The sequence below is a fragment of the Pogona vitticeps genome, chromosome 1, assembly GCF_051106095.1.
Source record: "Pogona vitticeps strain Pit_001003342236 chromosome 1, PviZW2.1, whole genome shotgun sequence".
In the NCBI taxonomy this organism is placed as follows: Eukaryota; Metazoa; Chordata; class Lepidosauria; order Squamata; family Agamidae; genus Pogona; species Pogona vitticeps.
The window spans coordinates 331,049,359-331,069,606 of NC_135783.1; the positions used below are offsets into that span (position 1 = coordinate 331,049,359).

The 20,248-nt window shown below is 39.2% G+C and overlaps 1 protein-coding gene across 3 annotated transcripts in view; it reads right to left on the reverse strand.

Moving 5' to 3' along the window:
- Positions 1-19,555, reverse strand: part of TC2N (tandem C2 domains, nuclear) — a 77,314-nt gene extending 57,759 nt beyond the window's left edge. For 2 of the 3 annotated variants that reach the window (XM_020802236.3, XM_020802234.3), the window contains exon 1: positions 13,803-19,554. The gene's annotated coding sequence lies outside the window, so the exon portion shown is untranslated. Of the gene's footprint in view, positions 1-13,802 lie in introns of all 3 variants that reach the window. The other variant, XM_020802235.3, reaches the window with a different exon arrangement.
- Between the last annotated feature and the right edge of the window lie 693 nt (positions 19,556-20,248).

Sequence of the window (20,248 nt, forward strand, 5' to 3'; positions counted from 1 at the left end):
TAATTTAGTTACAGAGATGACAGAGACACAGCCTGAGTTATTCCTCTTTTAGGTATTGTGCTCTCTTAATTTTCCCCCTCCTCTCTTCCTTTATGTGTGTCTGTAAGTATCTGTGTGTCTGAGGGGCAGGAAGAGAGAGGAGAGTGTGTATATGTGTGTGCCCCCCCTCTCCTTCCCCTCACTTTTCTTCGCTTTCCTCCTCCTCCTCCTCTTTCCCCTCCCCTTTCTTGTGATTGTGCACAAGCAGAGGGTCTGCATGTGAATGGATTTCTCTTTTAAGGTGGCGGGGGGGGGGGGGAGAAGAAAGAAGAGGCGTGTTTTTCTGTAAAATAGGTTACTTGTTAAATTCTGAAACTATGGATTCAAATAGGGGGTTTGGATCCTGGAGCTCAGGCTACATATATGCTTTGTATTTCAGATTATAGGGCAAACTGTTTTTGATTCATCTCTAAAGCTGTCTTTCCCCACCAAATGAAGGTTGCATCAGATCATACACAAGAACCACACAGCAGGCATGCATAAACAATTGTGTTCTCCCCTGTTTTCTCTCTCCTTCAGTCACTATCCTAATTAAACACATGATGCTCTGGATCTCTTTTTCATCTGTACCTCACTTCCCATCCTGTCCATGTTCACCTGCACCTGGGAAGGGGTTTCTAAGTGCCCTGTTTCATATATCGGACATCTCTGGGGCTCTTGTCATTGATCTCCCTGTGAAGGCTACAAAGGACCCTTAATCTGGAACCAGGAGAACAGGAACTATTGGCCAGAATCCCATTGGACTGTATGTTTTGTGTAACTTGCCAGAGCTAATTGTGGCTAGTTGAGGAGGTGCCAGGGTAGGTCTCAGGGTTGGTTGCATAATTCAGAGCATGAACAGGGCCATGACCAAGACTTGTCTGAGCACCTTGTCAATTAGCTGCAGTTCGCTGTAGCAAGTTATGCAGACCTTGCCCACATACTAGTAAGATTCCGTCCATTGGCTGAAATCTTGTGCAGTTACACAAAAGGCATAAGTTTTAGATACAAACCCAAAATGTGGAATTTTCTGTAGACATCTGCTGCTTGCAGATAACATCTATGGAGATTTCTCAATGAAAGGCAATTTGTGTCTAAATGTTGTAATTTTGCATTGCTGTGCAACAGAATTTAAGACATTGACATATTTTACTTAACATTCCTGAGCTTATGTGGCACAATGTGCTGCTGTGCTGATTTTTAAATTAAGAGCTACAGTGGATATAAGAAGTTTACACACCTCTGTTAAAATGTCAAGTGTCTGTGATGTAAAAAATGAGACAAAAATAAATCATTTCAGAACTTTTTCCACCTTTAATGAGACCTATGAACTGTACAACGCAGTGGAACAACAAACAAATCTTTTAGGTGGAGGGAAGTAAAAATAAAAACTGAAATAATATGGTTGAATATGTGTACAAACCTTAAATTAATACTTTGTCAAAGCACCTTTTGATTTTATTACAACACTAAGCCTTTTTGCGTTTGAGTCTATCAGTATGGCACATCTTGATTTTGCAATATTTGCCCACTCTTCTTTGCCAAAACCCTACAAATCTGTCAGATTACAAGGGTGTCTCCTGTGCACAGCCCTTTTCAGATCACCACATGTATATTCAATTGGATTCACGTCTGGGCTCTGGCTGGGCCATTCCAAAAGGTTATTCTTCTTCTGGTCAAGCTGTTCCTTTGTTGATTTGGATGTATGCTTTTGGTTGTTGTCATGCTGAAAGATGAAGTTCCTCCTCATGTTCAGCTTTCTAGCAGAAGCCTGAAAGTTTTGTGCCAATACTGACTAGTATTTGGAAATGTTCGTAATTTCCTATACCTTGACTAAGGTCCAGCTGAAGAAAAACAGCCTCAAAGCATGATGCTGCCACCATTATGCTTCACTTTGGGTATGGTGTTCTTTTGGTGATGTGCCATGTTGTTTTTGCACCAAACATATTTTTTGGGATTAGGGCCAAAAAGTTCAACCTTGGTTTCATCAGACTATAACACTTTTTCTCCACATGCTTTTGGGAGACTTCAGATGTGTTTTTGCAAAATTTAGCCAGGCTTGGATGTTTTTCTTCGTAAGAAAAGGCTTCTGTCTTGCCAGTCTACCCCATATGAAGGATACGGGTGATTGTTGTCACATGTACCACACAGCCAGGACTTGCCAGATATTCCTGCAGCTCCTTTAATGTTGCTGTATGCCTCTTGGCAGCCTCCCTGACAAATTTTCTTCTAGTCTTTCCATCAATTTTGCAGGGATGTCCAGTTCTTGCTAACGTCACTGTTGTGCCATATTTTCTCCACTTAATGATGACACTGTCTTCATTGTATTCCATGGTATATCTAATGCCTTGGAAATTCTTTTGTACCCTTCTCCTGACGGATACCTTTTTAACAATGAGATCCCTCTGGTGCTTTCAAAGCTCTCTGTGGACCATGGCTCCTGCTGTAGGATGTGACTAAGAAAATGTCAGGAAAGACCTACTAGCATAGCTGATCGTTATTTGGGATTCCCCAGAGGCACTTTAAATGATGGCATAACATACTACTGCATAACAAGTACTCCCACGCATGGATGCCCCCCCATTCATGGACACCGGTGGTGGCAGCCCCCCCCGGTCCTTGGAAGAATGGTCTTCAACAAAACCGGTCCCTGGCATTAAAAAGGTTGGGGACCACTGGCCCAAGGCACATAACCCAATAAGCCACCATACTCTGGGTGATATGAGTTGATCACTGTCCCACAATTACATAGGACAAACTTCAGGACAGCAAAACCATTAGGATGGGGGGGGGGTTCATTAATGCATTAATTAACTATTTTTCTCCAAAGCGTAACCAAGCATTGTATAACCATTATCAGGTAATTAATATTAATAAAAGATACTGTTTAAATAAAATTAAACCATTGATTGAGGAAATAGCATATTTGTTAGAAATTTAGCTATTGTGGCATATGACCTATACTGAAGAACTAATATGCTACATGAAACCAAAGTATTTTTAAGTTATGCAGGGTTAAGAAGTCAAGTACTTAGTCAGTACCTTCTGTTCTCTTTTAACACTTGCAAGTTGCATAAACAGATACATGACACAGAGACATAATAGTTAATGACAGATACCTCTGCTGAACTTTTCATGGTGCAGTAGCCAAGATTTAACTAAATACAAGGGTCACACCAAAACAAGACAAATGACTGTGAAGTGGACAGGTATTTGAATACCTGCATGTATAATACTGGGCTGGGGGAACACGTGACTCACAATGGAGAAAATGTTTTATGGAACAAAATTAGCATGGCAGTTGTTTTAGGGAATGCAAACTCAGTGAACAGTAACAAAAACAGGGACATTGGCTCAGTAGAATTTGCCTCTGTCAAATGAGAAAGGACTTGCATGTATTTTTGGCATCTTCTTGCCAGAGGAAAATTCTCTTGTGCAAGAGCAGTCCTACTGGGTCAGAGCAAAAGCCTATGTAGCATTATACAATATCCTATTTCCCACAGAGAGCATCCTATAAACTTTTTTCACTTTGATGCCTATGCAGTGAAAAGCCCTCTCCTGCCTCTGTTCTCCAGCAACTGTTGCTCAGCAGTATCCTAACTTTTATTCTAGAGCCAGAATATAGTCACAATAACTGGAGGAGTTTGAAGGCAAAACATAGTCATAACAACTAGTAGCTATTGATATACCCACTGAAGTTTTCTTCAGTAATCAGTATTCATGCAAGAAAAATTTAAAAGTTCATGGAGAGAGAAAGATAGTGAGCAGGAAGCCTGCATTCATTTGCCAGGTTGTCCCATTCTCTCAAGACATGGAAAACAGAATGCAACCAAGCCAAATGTCTCAACAGGGACACAGGCCATGTGTGCATTCCCATTCTCTCCTTCCATGCAGTTTTAACTAATAGAAGTTAGCTAAAGTTAGTGACTATTATTACCATGTCTTATGGGAGCAAATTCCACAAGTTACCTGTATCATGTGATCCAATGGTTAAAAAGTTTTGGAAGGAGGGATTTGCTGAAGCTGAATAAATTACTGTTGAGATTGTTGTGGGTTTTTCAGGGTCTTCGGCCATGCTCTGAAAGTTGTTCTTCCTAACGTTTCGCCAGTCTCTGTGGCTGGCATCTTCAGAGTGCTGTCCTCTGAAGATGCCGGCCACAGAGACTCGCGAAACGTTAGGAAGAACAACCTTCAGAACACGGCCAAAGAGCCCGAAAAACCCACAACAACCATTAGATCCCGGCTGTGAAAGCCTTCGCGAACACCTTACTGTTGAAATTTTATTAATACTGTATCCCCAATACTAGCATTGCTATCCAATTATCAAATAAATAATCTATTTTGATGCACAAAGACTTCCTTAATTTTTGTTGGGTGTCTATAAAATTAGACACTGATAAGAATGGGAAGAATGAACAGCAAATCTCGCTGCAACAGAAAGCATGAAGATACACTACTGCCATCCTCTATGAAGAGGCACATTTTATAATGCAAAGTTTAAATTTGTTACACATGTCAATTAGAATGACCTATTTACATAAAATCAAGGAAATCTAATGGCCCTCTGATTTGATATTGTCTCATTTTGATATTTTGTTGCCTTCCAGTATTGTGTTGTTATAAAATTAATAACAATATATAGATTTTTAAAAGTTAAACCATACATTAAGTCAAAATGTGTATCTTTTGTCCATTGTATGCCTCGTAGTGTTTCGCTTCAAATATGTTATCCATGATTTTATTATGGAAGGGAAACATTTCTTTTTGTCCTCTATTACCACAATTATATTTAATTTCATAAAATTTATTCTTCTTGCCCTTATTTTTTTTCTCTAAAGGCCTTTTTGCTGCATTTTTCTATTTTTAGATTTAAAGTTAATATTCTTATTCCTGAATTTTCTGTTACTATATGTATTTATTGCTTGCCACTTCACTGGCAATAGTTCTGGTATTAGCAGCTTTCATTGTGCAGTTCAACTTGCCTTATCCCTATTGATTGATTGATTGATTGATTGATTGATTGATTGATTGTATTTATACCCTACCTATCTAGTCATTTTGACCACTCTAGGCAGCTTACAACATAAAGGATAACAAGTTCTTACACACCACTATGCCAATTGTTAAGGCTACGAAAGCCAGTTTCATCTTCTTTTGTATTAGGTCATATACAGTACTCTATAACAATTTTACCAACACCTGCAAAAAACAGTCTCTCTTTGCTGGCTTTCGACTCAAAGCCATAAAAATAGACAATAATTTCACCACCACTATCACAATACATTCTATATTTACACATTTATTTAAGAGAAAGAGAAAAAGAGGGGGCAGGGAGAAAGAAAGAAAGAAGTCCCACCACACTATAGCTAGTTAGGAGCTAGTAATTTTACACTGTGATGGAGACCCTACGAGTGACAAAATTAAAAGAAAACCTTTTGTACCATTATCAAAATAAAATCACTTCATTAAACGTTTCCACCAACTGCTTTATTATATGAGCAGAACAAAGGAATGGAATATAATTGCATAGGTTTGGAAATATACAAACTTTTCAAACTCCATTTCCTAGCAGAAAGTCATTATAAGGCAAAGAAGGAGTATCTTGTTTCTTATGCGTTTTCTAAATGTGTATGAAGGCATTTGAACTGGATTAAAATTCACAGAGTTGGGACTTGTTATGCAAGCAAGCCACTAACTGCCTTTGGCTGAGAATGACTTCCCCTTTGGGCTTCTTACATAATCACCTTTAACGGTATTCCATGTCATACTACGGACAATAGCTTTTTCCAAGAAAAGAAATATGAGGAGAAGGTTCTTCAGTTACTATCAGCACCACAACTTCTGCAAACACCTTCCTCTTTCAGTTTTAAAGGACTGTGCTCCCACTGCCTGACAGAACAATTACTTAAATTCTGCCATTCTCTGTGTCACCGTGCAAGCCTGCAAAGTTGCAGGCCAACAAACACAACTCACAACATATCTTCATTTTGTTGCTTGTGTAAGACTTCAAAAATGGCACTTGTGTTTTAAACACTTGCAAGTCTAATGTACGGCTGCATTCTTCTTGGAAATTGCAAATAATATATGTGCATCAAGTTCAAGGGCAATCTCCAAAGAACAGTATGGTCATATTTTAAAGGGGAGCTGGCAAAAATATTTATGCTTGTTTGCAAGTACTTCAGTTAATTATTTGTGTGTCTTGGTCCAAAAGTCTTCAACTGTGTGTTTTTCCCTATCCATAAAGACAGTAATTAGTGGGTAGGAACTCATGCATGATGGTAGTTCTACCTTACATTCATGAGTACAGATTTGCCTGTACATGAGGTATGCTCAGAAAACTGCTGGAGCACAGCACAAGATCAGAAATGATCTTTTTCAATTCCTAAGCTCCAAACTCAGGAGGAGTGATACACCTTTCAGAGAGAAAAGAGACATTAGCTAAGATAAGCATTGTGAGCAATTTGTAGATTCCTGCCCAGCATCCAACCATGAATGACAGAATATTGGCTGTAGTTCAATCTTGACTTTAAAACACACCACACAATAAGGAATGCAACCTGACACAAATATCACATGTATTTTAAATAGCCACTATGCAGTTGTTGCTCAGAGGCATCTGACACAGAATCAAACAAATAATAATTGTTACTCTGGAACATGTAGAGTTGGCAGGCTTCTGTAAAAAAGGGATATCAAACATATTGTGCCAGTTCAGTTAATACAATAAGCCAAACTGGAGAGCCATCTGTCAGGGATGCTTTACCTATGCACTTCCTGCTTCGGCAGAAGGCTGGTCTCAATGGACTTTGCAATCTTTTCCAGTACTACCTGTATATAATTTTACCTTTTATAAACATACTCAACAGTTCCAATTGTCTTGGGTTGTAATATTGCACAGAACAATTCTGATGTCACCTGATTTTGGAAGTGAAACAGAAACAAGTGGAGGATGGAAAATCCCCAGGAATACTTGGGAATTCTAGACAGGACTAGGAAAGATTCTTGCCTGGAAGAAGAATCAGGCCTGAGTAGAACCAACAACATACAATATGGCAATCAAATTGGTCCTAGACAGAGCTAATGCTACATTGAAACAATTTACAGTAATTGCTTTTGGGTGAATCAGATGTGTTTCACCAAAATATAGCCCTACCTAAGATGTGAGGTGGCAGAAAACTGGTTTTCACTCATGATCGTCACTCTGCATTGTCCATTTGATGAAGGTAACATGCAGAGACTTCACCCTGGCTTGAAAGCCATCTTCTAATATGAGAAGGGATGAAATGTGGCAGATGGACCAAACTTGTTTTCTCCCATTCCAGAGGGTACGATCTGAATCAATAGGTTCATATTACAAGGAAGTAGAATCTCATAAAACTTTAGGAATAACCTCCTGATAGTAATAACTGTTTGACAATAAAAGGAACCACTTCAGAAGGTAGTGAATCTCCTTTGCTGAAGGATTTTAGAGACTGGATATTTATCCACTGGGAAGGCATTAATTCTGAGTTTTCTGGATTGGTTGGGACTGGCCTAAATGATATTGGAGATTCTTCCCATTCTGCAACTCTGTGGTTCCTTCTACCTTGTGTACAAACCAGACATTCTTTGAGAAAAGCAATAAATCTAACTCCTTTGATGTATAACTGGTTCAAAAATAAATATTCTAGTTAAAATTCCAGAATCTAGAAGTTCAACATCAAAGGCAAAAGGGCTAAAAGATAATAATTCTGAACTTTGAGGCAACTGTTCACATAGCATCATACTGGTTTAATCTTGTAGTACAAAAAGAACAACCAAAAGCATTTGTGTGTATTTTAAAATCTCAGCACGAACAATTAGCAGACTAATTCTAGTCACATTTCTTGTGCATGCACCAAATTCATGCAGTACAGTTGTTCTGATGATAACATGGGTCCACGGCTTGTAAATATGTTCATTCAACCAGATAAGGAAACATGCAAAGGAAGTTCAGGGATTCATTCAGGGACTTACTCCTACTCTAGAGTTTGAGTGGAAAATTCTAACCAAGTGGCACCAGGGGTGAGGCATTTAAAAACACCCATTCCAAAACTAGTTGAAACCAGTTCTCAGCTCACCTGAGGTAACAAGGAGCATGCCTGGTGGATTTCTGCCATGACCATTTCAAGACTTTCATTCATGATTTTTCTACCCTGTGTCTGAGGAAATGAATTTTATTTACAAAAGCTTGCATTGAATGTTTGATTTTTAGTGGTTTAAATAAAGATACCACATCTTCTACTTTTGGAATGCAAAGGAAGTAGCACAGTAGTAAATGGAAGTTAATGAATTCATTATACTTCATGAGATGGGTTATTTGATTCAGGTGAAAGAAGGAGTTTGCATATTAAAGGTGGATGTGAGTTTCAACTACTCATGATATAAACAGAACACATTTTACAAAAGGCATGAAAAATACAAATCCTTAGAAGTTCCAGGTTTTTGTTTTTAAAGTCTACAGCAATAAATACTGTATTATCTAGAATATTAATTTCAAAAATATAACCCATTTTTAATTTTGAGCTCCCTAGTAACCATCAGTGATGAATATTTCTAGAATATCACTGGACACAATTTAATCCTAGCATTGAATTTAATTGATTTTAATTTTAAAAAATTGATTGAATTGATTTTTATCAAAAAATCATCCAAAAATCCAATTTTGATTTACATCAATTTGATTTAAATCCAATTCACCTTGCTTTAAGGACACATACGATGAGGCAAAAGAAATGCATTTTGGTCCATTAAAGCTCACACAGTTTGATTGTTTAAAGTCCCAGGGTATTTTATCCTTGTTTCCTTTTCTCCCATTTTCAATTATGCCAACATGCTGAACAAACAGTCACTTCTTTGGAGTTTAATCACAAAGAGTAACCATCAGTGATGAATAATTACCATACTGTTTGCAATCCTATATAAACTTATGTGGAATTACGTCCTACTCAATGGGACATACAGTACTACTGAATGATTACACTGTAATCATGGGATGTTTTGTTCACTGAGTTAATCACAACACCAAACCTGCCCCCGTGAGCAGACTTCAACTGATGCAACTGAACTCCCTTTGTCACCTTCCAGGGCATCTCCCAAACCTGCTCCATAGCATATTCTATCACCAAACCAGAGGTGCAGAGTGTACACGCAGGGTTGCCGGATGGAAGGGGGATCCTTTTCTATGACAAATGAGCACCAATAGATATATTCCACACTACATCTCACAAAACAACACGGAAAACCTATGACTCTGACACACTTCATTGAAAAGCTTATCAAAAAAGTACAAGATAAACTATGCTCTAAACACATTTGTACTAAAATGAAGAAACAGATTTGCAGACCAATATTTTGCTTGTTTTACTAGTACTGTATTATTGCTTTTTAATAACCTATCCTCCATAGTATAAGTATTCAACAACTGAAGAATTTAATAAGAAATAAGATCAATTAAATATTGTAGAATTTCCATCCAAGTAAACATGTACAAGTTGGCTGGATAGCTGGGTGAGTGAGCTATCTGGCTATGGAGATGAAGATTGGGAGTTTGATTCCCCACTGTGCATCCCAGAAGAGACAGGCTGTGTGGCCTTGGGCAAGCTGTGCAGTCCCAGGGCACTCAAAAGAAGGGAATGGCAGACCACTTCCAAGTATTTTCTAATTAGCTGCCACATCTATTAAACACATCTATTATACATGAACAGGACTGTTCTGTTCTGATACTGGTCAGCAGAAAAGAAACACTTTTCTTTGAGAACACTATCCTTTTATCTGGAAAAAAAATACTTCTATGTTTGAAGAGATATAAAAAATTTTTAACTACTTTACTGAATTGATGCATTTACTCCAAGAGTTCTTATAAAATAATGCTACATATACATATACATGCCCTTAGAATTTAGACATGTATACAGCTAGTCTACAGAAAATAAAAGCAAAGAGGTAAAGGAAAAGGTTCCCCTTGACAATTTTTGTCCAGTCGTGTTCGACTCTGGGGGGCGGTGCTCATCCCTGTTTCTAAGCCATAGAGCCAGCATTTTGTCCGAAGACAATCTTCCGTGGTCACATGGCCAGTGCGATTTAGACACGGAACATTGTTACCTTCCCACCGAGGTGGTCCCTATTTATCTACTTGCATTTGCATGCTTTGGAACCGCTAGGTTGGCGGGAGCTGGGACAAGCGACGGGAGTTCACTCCGTCGCGCGGATTCAATCTTATGACTGCTGGTCTTCTGACCCTGCAGCACAGGCTTTTGTGGTTTAGCCCGCAGCGCCACCACGTCCCTTAGCAAAGAGGGGTTGTACATTTACAAGTTCTTTTTTATCAGTGATAATGAAATCCAAGTGCCATAAGTGAGTAGCCCCCAAGAGAAAGAAACATTTACAGATAGGCAACTGAGTACAGTATATAAGGCCAATAGAGTATTCTCCATCAAAACCTGTAGCTTCTGCCAGTTTTCATATTAATAACACCAACCTTATTACTGGCAACCATAAAGATAAATGTTATACCTTCAAATAACCTGGGTTTCAGAACAAAAATGAAACTGTATTTTGACTAATTAATCATGAGTAGACAAAAAGTACCCAGTGTGGTATACTAGAGAGCGTGAAGGACTAAGACACAGGAGACCTGAGTTTAAATCCATGGAAACTAATGAGGGTTGGGGGTAGGCACTGATAAAATCACTCCTTAAGTAGCTCATTTACTTTAAACTCTTTCAGGATTCCTGGACAGCAGACACAACATGACAGCACATAATAAAAGACAAATAGCAGCTCTCCAGGTGTTGTTGGACTAAAATTCTCAGCATGCCTCACAACTGGCTACCCTGCTAGGGTTGATGTCTAACAATATCTGGAGGCCACACTTTGTTAATTGAAGAGTTTTAACATCAAAATATTGTATTAAGGACAGTATTGTATTAAATGTTGTATTAAATATTATTATATTAATCAAACTTGTAAAAGATACCTAGGTTATTCACCTATGATGAGTAAAAACTGCTTCCAAATTATCAGGTGGACAAACTTTTATAGTTGGTACTTTTCCCCCTCCTTTTATTCAGATCACTGACATCCCACAAACAGGATACTGTATGTTGGAATGTAGACCAGTAAAAAAAGGTTGGCTAGGTAAAAAAAGTGGCGAGGAACATTAACAGTGTAAATTAGAACCAATGAATTCCTCTTTATGTGAAAAGTATCCACAGTTCAACTAGGATGTTAAAATCCAGGTCCTCAGTTAAGTTTTTACTGCACTAAGCCTCATCACAATAAAAGTCTTGTGGCATCTTTACATTTGTACATGGTGTACACTTCAGTGAACTACAGCCCACATCTTCAGATGCATTGGTCTACAGCTCATGAGTGTGTATCAAAGCTTGTTGGTCTTTATGGTGCTACAAAACTGTTGGTTTTACTGCAACAGTTCAACATGGCTACCCTCTTGGAAGCCACCACAATGAATATCACATGGACTGGAAGTAATTTCTACTTCCACAAGAACGCTCAAAACAAAATTTCTGTTTCATAATAAAAACTGACAAACAGAGCTTTCTAACATATATTTTCTCCGAATGGTCATATGTGGACTGATGTGCTTGAGCACTCTAAACCACCATATTTGTTTTAGTACAATAAAATGAGAGCCTGCTGAAACTTTAAAAAGGAAATACATTTGAAGTAGCAGGTAGACATACCAGAGAAAAAGGAAGTAGGCCAAGATCACAAGAATCTATATGCAGGTTGTAAAAGACTCTAAAATATTTACAAAGCAACATCTGCCCATACTACTTTTTTGGAAAGAGATAGGAATACTGGATCTGCCAGTCTCCCATCATTGCAAGGAGCATTACATCCTCGTCCCAGTGTTTTTGGAGTATTCAATTACACAGTGAAGTGGAACTTTCAATCAACATAAAGTTGTTTATTATTATTATTATTATTATTATTATTATTATTATTATTATTATTATTATTATTATTATTATTATTATTATTATTATTATTATTATTATTATTATTATTATTATTATTATTATTATTATTTTACATTTTCACTTATCAAATGTAGGTTGGTCTTGGCCAGCACAGCTAGTGGTGAAGGTTTCTGGGAGTTTTAGTCCAAGAACATTCTGGGGGCCCAAGGTTCAGAACCACTGATCTAGAAATACAAAAGAATGCTGATTTCATCTAAGGGCTGTAAGCATCCTCTGTCATTTTTCTCAAATGGATCAGCATAATTATCCTTTTATGTGAAAGACCTATCTAGTACCACTGGATACAAACATCAAAGAAAAGAATGCAAACATTTATATAGTTTGCATGGTTTCATATCCTTAAAAAGCTGTTATTGTTAATGGTTTAGGGTGAAATCTGAACTAGCCAACATGGCTGAAGGTTAGTTGAGCTGACAATAAACTAGCTAAGTCTGTGCTAAATCTCTCTAGGAATGTCGGAAATTACTTAGGACTATTGCAACCTTACCTAAATTTGTACTGGCATAGTGGCTGTGAGAGCAGTTTGGATCTGGCCCAACTGAGCTCCCTTCCTGTTCCTCCCCTCCTTTTCTGCCTTCCTTTTTGATCTTCTGCTGGCTGATCTCAGCAAGCACAGCAGTTCTGATGCAGATCTCAGATCACCAGCACATGGGGGTGGTACTGGGACAAGGAGAGTTGTGTTGCCATAGGAAGTTACTGACAACTCCAAATCCTTTACAGCCTACCTGTCTTTGAGTTTTGATTGCATTTGATCAGTCTTCAATTAATCCTTTGACTAGTGTAACTTGTTCCATCTACTTTTATTTCAGTGAAACCAAAGAAGGGCCAATGTTGCCTAGACTCAATGCCAAGTATTTAAAGAAGTGAATCATTAATTCTACAGAGAGAGAAAAATATTTCCTTATACTGAAGAAATTTTAATAGTTCATTTACAATAATATGTTTCTTAGGGTATTAGCAAAAAAATAGGGGGAGAATAAAAGAACTACTGTAGCCAGATAAAAATCAATGAGTTTTTTAAAAAATCAAATGGATTTAAATCACAATTTAAATTTTCAAAATCAAATTTTAAACAAATAAATTGTCAAAAAAAAATCCAAATTTTTAAAAACTTAAATTGTGATTGAAATCAAATCTACCCTGACTGTACCGTAAACACTTTACGAGAACTAATATTACCTTTTGGATACTTTTCACAAAATTATTATGTTAAGATTTCTAGAGTGAACTTTACACAGTCCCACAGGTCAGGCCTCAAACAACATGTGGAGGTTCATAATAATAATAACGTACCTAATGTGGGACAAATTGGGAATAAATGAGAGAAATCAATGGAGACATTTTTCACGACTGGCGTTTGAATAAGGTGAATTCAACGGAATGCTTTTTACTCTCATTCCTACAAAACAATCCATACCCCTTCCCATATGGGAACAGTTCCCTCCACCATTAGGGGGCACATCTTATGTTTAATAATAGACCTGTCTTCTGACACTATCCACTTTATTAGCGCCTGACAGGCAAAAATCAAGCCCGTGCAATGATTCCATTACTACCTATTCATGCTGGAATTGCACTTGTTCAATTCTTATTTATCGAATAATAATGCTACAGATGCACCCTATTTTGTTTAACTTTTAGGTGGCAACCTTACTTAAACCCCCCCCCCCATCCTCTCCGGGACACCTTTCATTCACAATCCTCACAACCGCCTCTTCCACCGACCCCAAGAAACGCTGAACGGACGGACAAAGGATCTACCTCCTCCACGAGAGGCTCTCGTCGATCTGTTGCCTTCATCCTCCACCTCTCCCCACTTTCTCCACCGGGGCGATGGGGCTTACAAGGCACAGGCGGCCGCCGCCACCACCGCCACCACCTCAAGCCTCTGAGGAGAAGCAGCTGGCTCCACCCCTGGTCGCGCACCGGGCCGCCGTCACCGCGCCGACCTTCGCTTAGCGCCCTGAGGGAAACACGCACCTCTTTCACACGAGGAGGGAAACGGATCCCTTGCCAAGAGAAAACTTTTCCCGGGACGGCGGCGAGGGTGTGCTTGTGTGAGACAAAGAGAAAGAGCCAGGCGCGCGCAGGCGCACCTGTAACCTCAGAAAGTTAAAGCAGCTGGCAGGAGGGACTACCAATGCCGCTCCTTACTCTCCCATCTCTCTCTCTCTCTCTCTCTCATGCCTCTTTTTCTTTCTCGGTGTTATACGTAGTTAAATGTGGTCTTTTCCCGCCAAAAGCACTGAGGGGTGTGTGTGCCCTTACGGCCCTCTTCGTCCTCACCTCAGCCATTTGCTATGCATTCTCTTGTTTCCTACCCTTCACACACCACCAAGTTTCTCTGAGGGACTTTATGGCGAGCGCCCTTTCCACAAACTCTTCAACTCGTAATACAGTATAGGTTTTTGTCCTTGTAGGTCTGCACTTCATGACCCGCGGGTCTTGCCTGCCTGCTTTTTCTCAACGTTTGCCTTGCTCAGAACTAAAAGACCGAAAGTCCTTACTCTCTGGTTCATGGTTGCCTCTTTTTGAGGAGGCCGTATGTCAAATTTAAACCCGCTTCTGAAGGCTTTTTTTGCTCGCCCCCTGCTTGCATAATTTGTACCTCACAACTCACAGAGCAGGTTTTTCAGTCGGACAGTGTGCGGTTGTTTTTTTAAATTAAACATTATCTTGCCCCAAGCCAGGTCTGGCTTCCTCTGCCCGAAGGTTCAAGCAGATGGAGCAGGAACTGCTGCTCTTTTCTTCTCGGCTTGATTCCCGAGGCACGAAACAACTTCCTCACCTAAGTTGGGCTCTCTGCCCTTAGAGCGGATGCAATAACCTTTCCGGTGGACCCTAAAGGCAGGCGAATTCTGGTTTGCAGGTACTGGAATTTCCAAGTTTGCAGTGCTTTTGTCAAATAGGGATGGTTACATAGGCATCCTTCAGTCTCCGGAGACTATGGTAACATGCTCTGTATCGAGAAGTGTCTTCTCCAGAGCATGAAGCCTGGGTAAAGTAATATGGAGGATAGGCTGTTACCCAAGCAGCAAATCCCCCCCTCTCCAATGGAAAGGCAAGAGCCAATACAACTGGTTCCAGCTTCAGGAGTTAACCTAGAGGTAAAATCTGGAGCTGGAGTCCCTAAGGCAGTTTGTGTCCTTCTGCCAACTCCTGCGACATTGCTGGGATAGTTACAGCCACAGGAGATAAGGGTTTCCCTACTTAAATCGACTTTTTTTCAGCCTGACTTGAAATGGTTTGAAGTCAGGGGCTGAAATCAACTGAAAGCAATGAGAGGAAGCCCATTGAATCAATGGCATTTATGGAAATGCCGATTCACCAACCCCCACTGAGTCGATGGGTCTAACTTTACCTGACTCATTACACGAAGCAACAGGATTTCAGTCAGGCTGCTTTACCTGGTATCCCCATCTGCTGCCATTAGTTATAGAATTTAAACTGGTTTATATTTCCCAGATCTGGAATGTCATTGATGTTCACACAAATTAAGCGTATACCAGTAGCAGGAATTTGGAATTCAAAACCAATGGTCAGTAGTAGCACTAGAAGCTACAGTTTCCAGCAGGAATCTTCTTGAAGGTGGGAGCTGATAATTCTTCCGGCTTAATTGTAAACCATAATTAGTATTCCCCAAGTGCAACTATATCTTCAGCCAATTCACAGGATCAGCACGCTGTTATGGACTTCCTGTTTGTTATATATGAACATAGCAATCAGTACACCAGTGTATGGATTTGACAGACTTTCATTGTCTTGATGAAACAACAGAGAGATCTATGGTACCACAAAGTGGTAATACTATAAACGAGCTTTTGCAACCCATTTCGTCAGATGCTTGGAATGTTATTTTTTTTTCCTTTCAGCAGGTTGTCTGTATAAGGGTGAAGAAGCATAGGTATGGGTCAGAAGAAATGATTCTGTACCCTATCCACAGGAAAACAGCCGGAGGGGTCTGCAATATATTATGCACTCTGAAGCAGACTGAGCTGAATTTAAGGCTCTGCAAAGGCATCTAAATCTGGTAGCTAGAGATTTGGTATGGAAGCAGTGGACTTTGGGTGTCTAATAGAATGCTTAAATTGTACTTTCACTTCTGCTCAATCTGTATGTTTGTTACAAAGCACTAGCTAGTCTCTGATAACTTACTTCCAAGGAAAATCAAACCTAAGCAAACCCAAGACTACGAGGACATATCACTATCCAGAAAAATGGGAGTGCATGCAACAGTACAGTTTAATTAATGTGAGGAGCAGATATAATTCCATGAACATAAATCACATTATGTATTTTTAACTAATAGGTTTTTCTTATGTTTCTCTATTGTTAAGTTTTTCTGGGAACGGTAAATAATATAAGAAATATATTTAAAATACAGTGTTTTGTTGCAGTGTAAATTTAAATGCACCCAAGACCAGACCTTTGAACATTGATGAATCTGTTGCCACATTCTGCTGAAACGTGAAATAATGAATGTGGTTTCCTTTCATTTCCTCAAGATCTTATCAGGTTTCTTGCCTTACATATGTGTTTCATCCGCAGGCCTAATTATGTGGCAATAGATCACTTCCTTGACAAACATATGACAAGGAAAGGAGATGATAAGAATAGTACTGAAAAACAGGCAAGGTATTTTACAAATATAGTTGTAAAGCTATTTTTGAAGGCTATGGGGGGGCTTCCTCATTTTGTCAGGTGTAATTTCAGACAATAGTGCTTCAGTGACCCCTGAAATTATTTTTTACTTAAGTACTCTGTACAGAAATAATTGGTAGAAGTACTGTATTAATAAAAATTATGAAAGTCTTTTCTGTGTTTTGGACTGTGTTGGCAGATAGCGACCCTCAGCCAGTCATGTTCACTGGCTGAGGGTTGCAAAACAGAACACAGAGTGAATCTTTGTTATAAAACAATAAATTTTACTGCTTTTGAAAATGATCCAACAATTATTCTTTTATAGTTCTAAGTTGAAACTTCTATAGTAAACAACTGAACATGAGCAGGAAAGCATAAAATAAAAATAACTGCTGAAAAGCAATGCTATAGCAAGAACAATGCAGCTCACTCTGATAGGCTGTTTAGACTACATGATCAGGAAATGCTTTATCTATTGTAACCCCTCTGTTTGACCTGACCCAGTGAATACAAACTTCCGTATGTGCTCTAATTCCAATTAAGGACAATTGATTATCACTTCCACATTCCTAGATTGTTGGATTATTATGTCCATGTCTGATTTCCAGTTTAAGGTCTGATAAGGAATTTGTAATCCACTCTGGTTTTGTCAAGTCTACTTTCTTCACTTGGGATGCATGGATCCAGCTTGATCACATGGGCTGAAGGGCTATCTTTCCTCAACAACTGTCCAAAATTTCCGAGGCAATCTCTCTCAGAACTGGACTGCATCTCCGAATTCTCCAGGAATTCCCCAGGCAGAATTCTGGGAGTTGCAGCACATAACACACAAATCTGCAGACCCTTACACCCAGGTCTTGCAGAAGAGCTGGCCTGAGGAGTGCAGCTGTGAAAGCAACAATGCTACCCACCACATCTCCAAAGGGCAAAGCAAGGTTGTGCTGGAGCTGTCTGCATTCCAACCGCTGCAGCCTTAACTAGTGACCATAATGCTTTATTTTTCAGGCACTACCACTCCCTGTCACCTGGACTGTGAAGTGCACATTCGCCCTTTCTATCCCTCTTTCAAAAAAGCAGCACATCCCTGTTGAAAAGCCTCCTGGGAAATGCAGTTCCCTGGGCACAAAAGGCCACCTGGGGCCACTGAACTCTTCATACCAATGGAACAATTTTTAGAAGTGCTTGTAAATATTATGTATATATGGTACTTTTATATATACATATATATATGTATGGTACTTTTCTGTGCACAAAGGGACTCAAGTTTGCTCACAATGAGTTAAAACAACACAACAGAACTTTGTGCACAGAAAAGTACCATATAGATAAGATAAAATCAAGTAAAAAGCATAAATAGCTTTTCTTCTAAAAGATTTTTTAGAAATGTAATTTACCTTAAGAATACTGGAAAACAAAAGTTAATTTTATTTATTTATTTATTTATTTATTGGACCTCTACCCCACGCATCTAGACCAAAGGTCTACACTTAATGTGAAGGATTATGAAAATCTCTCTCATACACCCGTTTATTTGTGCCTCCTGGGAGATCCCTCAGTTTTGGATCCCCAGTTGGAGAACCAGTTATCTAAAAGCTATAATTTATCTCAAGATGAGAGATTGGGAATAATTTTTTTGGACTGTAATGTAAACAATATACAAATGGGTTATTCTGGCTGGAGTATTCTGGGGATTGTATTATTCCCAAATTCTAAGTAGGTAGCTGACCTCTGTCTGTTCCACGTTTCTTGGCCAATTCCAAGAAAACAACCTTCCCCTCCCGCCCCGAATCATGTCTACCTCTTGGAGGTCCCTGCAGCCAAGGTATTATAGCAGAAGTAACAAAAATTTACCTCTGCTCATTATATGGAAATTAATTTCGACATTGTTCAGGCATATCAGCTCCCTGATTCACATCTCAGTTTCTTAGCCACTACATTAGCCTCTACACTAGCTACAAATTAACTATTTGGCCTGAAGTGAAAACAAATTAAACCTTCTTGAAACCTTTCATAACCAACCATATTCCTATTTATAGAGCTGAAACTGACTTTACAAGTCTATTTTTAAAGGCATTCAACTTTCAGCTTTTTTGCAATGGGAGGCAGATGAAACATAGTGGAGGAAATCAATTGGAACACATAGTTCTGTATCTCATCATTTTAAAGGAATCTTTCATCAAATGCATGATTCACTGTTAATCCTCTTTATTGTGCAGGACAGGAGATGCTGTTGAACTTGAAGCTAGCATCAGAGATGTTCATTTGTATTTGAAACCACTAAAGATCCTTAACAGCACTGTAAATAAATTCCTCTGCTAATGTGATCTATGCCATCTTTTGCCAACAATGCCCCTCTATACTCTACATAGGGCAAACGGCAAACCTTTGTGCAAAAAAATTAAAATAAAATACATAAATCAGACATTAGGAATGACAATACACAGAAACCTGTTTGAAATCATTTAATTCTACCTGGACACTCTTCATAGGATTTGAAAGTTGCTATCCTTGAGAAAAAAACCATTACAGAACATAGATCCAGAGGGAGAAAGCTGATAATAAAATACTATATGCATATGCTTTATATCCATTTCAATAGGCTTTAAGGTGCTACTATGTTTTCTTCTTCTTTTTCTGCTCTGTTTTTTGTCTGATGTGAATCTAACATATCCCAATGTATGCCAAGATGGCAGGGCATCAGTCATACATATGAGTAATTTTCAAAGATGTAAAAAACCCTGAACATTGTATGAGTTGTTTTCTTTCAATGTCTACACAAATGCAGTATGTTTATAATATTAACAATAACTTTGATGTTCCATAGGGTCCCTTCCAGCTCTGCAATTGGCCCAGTGAGGAATTTAACTCCCAGCCTCTGGCTCCGCAGCCAGATGCTTAAACCACTGAGCTATAGAAAATATGCTGCAATCCAAATGTATTGTAATAAATTTTTACAGAGGAGCATTCCACTGAAACAATTCAGAGGTAAATCTGACATGCAGACAAACTGGAAATATTCTTCTAGCGTTAGTACTGCGTGGCCTTAATAAAATATCATGAAGTAAAGACTAACAATTGGTTAATCTCAAGATTAGACCACTGTAATGCGCTCTACGTGGGACTGCCTTTGAGGCTGCTGCGGAAACTACAGGTGGTGCAGAATGCTGCGGCCAGACTCCTCAGTGGTGTAAAAAATTCCAACATATTTCACCCACTCTGGCTGCACTGCATTGGCTGCCCATCCGATTCTGCATCGACTTCAAAGTGTTGATGCTCACGTATAAAGCCCTAAACGGCTTAGGGCCTCGATACTTGGCGGAATGCCTACTTCCACCAAGTTCTACCTGTGTCACTCGCGTGAGTCAGGAGGTGAGGCTGAGGAGCCTAACGCTGAGGGAGGCCCGGAAAGAAAAGACAAGAAATTGGGTCTTCTCGGCGGTGGCTCCTCGCCTCTGGAATAACCTTCCCCCTGACATTCGCGCGGCTCCCTCGCTGGGTATTTTTAAAAAACAATTAAAAACACTGATGTTTCAGCAGGCGTTCCCCTCAACCAATTCCTGATTTTC